Here is a 1,189-nt window from a genome sequence, read left to right as displayed (position 1 = left end):
GTGAGTTACGTAATCAGATTACTTTTTTTCAAGTAACTAGTAAAGTAACGCATTACTTTTTTAATTTACAAGAAAATATCTGAGTTACTTTTTCAAAAAAGTAATGCCAGTTACTTTGTTTTCCCATTTATTGACTGACAAGTCTCCTGTCCCCATATTGGGAGAAATCGGGAGTGCAGAGGCGTTGTGTGCGCTGTGTGAACATGATGTTACTGTAGTTCTAGACTAAATGTGAATGTGCATTAATTCATCCCACTCACAAAAAACAGATTTAGTATTCATCAAAATGAATTAAAACAGTGAAATGCAAACTCAGAATATGACGCAAACCTGCAATAATTAAATATGTTAAATAACACAAATGTATCTAATCCCATTTTATTAACCAATGTCTTTGCTGTTGACCTTTGATGATCCAGTTCAACCATACTAATAAGCACAAATGACTTTAGAGAAACTAACAATTGTGCTTTGTTTTTTTTATTGCTGAAGAGTGTTTCTTCTCCTGCGTTCTACTGTACAGACGTGAATTTACTTTTGCTTCAGCCTGAGGTTTATTCATTACACTTTTTGGTGTGAAAGGGCTTTTATATTTGCTATAAATAGAACTTCTTATATTAAAAACAATCAAGCCCTGCTTATATTTAAAAAGTAACGCGAAAGTAACGCAAAAGTAATATAACGCATTACTTTCCATAAAAAGTAACTAAGTAACGTAATTAGTTACTTTTTTAGGGAGTAACGCAATATTGTAATGCATTACGTTTAAAAGTAACTTTGCCCAACATTGCTGGAGACACAGCCAAAAGAGGTAAAAGAGTTGATAAACAATAACCATATGTATGAAATGTATTGAATGAACATGGGCACGCCTTCGGGAAGCACTGTATAAAAGAGAGTACAGACACAGACTCTATAGATTGTTCTGCAGATCTTTCTCGGTTTTATTGTCTCTGAATAATACAATTTAAGAATGATTCCTCACAGCAGCGGCAGAAGCCACCACAATGTCCTGTTTTCTGAGTAACATTAATAATATCTCTATATATCGTTGCGACACCGCCGCCACGAACAATCAGACGGGGCTTGTGCTTATAACAGTAGCCTGGAGAAGTAGACTCATTTAGACCAAAATAATCATTAGGTTTAAGCCAGGTTTCAGTAAGGCAGAGTATATCAAAACTATTAT

This window comes from Sinocyclocheilus rhinocerous, unplaced genomic scaffold (assembly GCF_001515625.1).
Source record: "Sinocyclocheilus rhinocerous isolate Xijiao unplaced genomic scaffold, SAMN03320098_v1.1 scaffold879, whole genome shotgun sequence".
Lineage (NCBI taxonomy): Eukaryota > Metazoa > Chordata > Actinopteri > Cypriniformes > Cyprinidae > Sinocyclocheilus > Sinocyclocheilus rhinocerous.
This window is presented reverse-complemented; position numbering follows the sequence as displayed.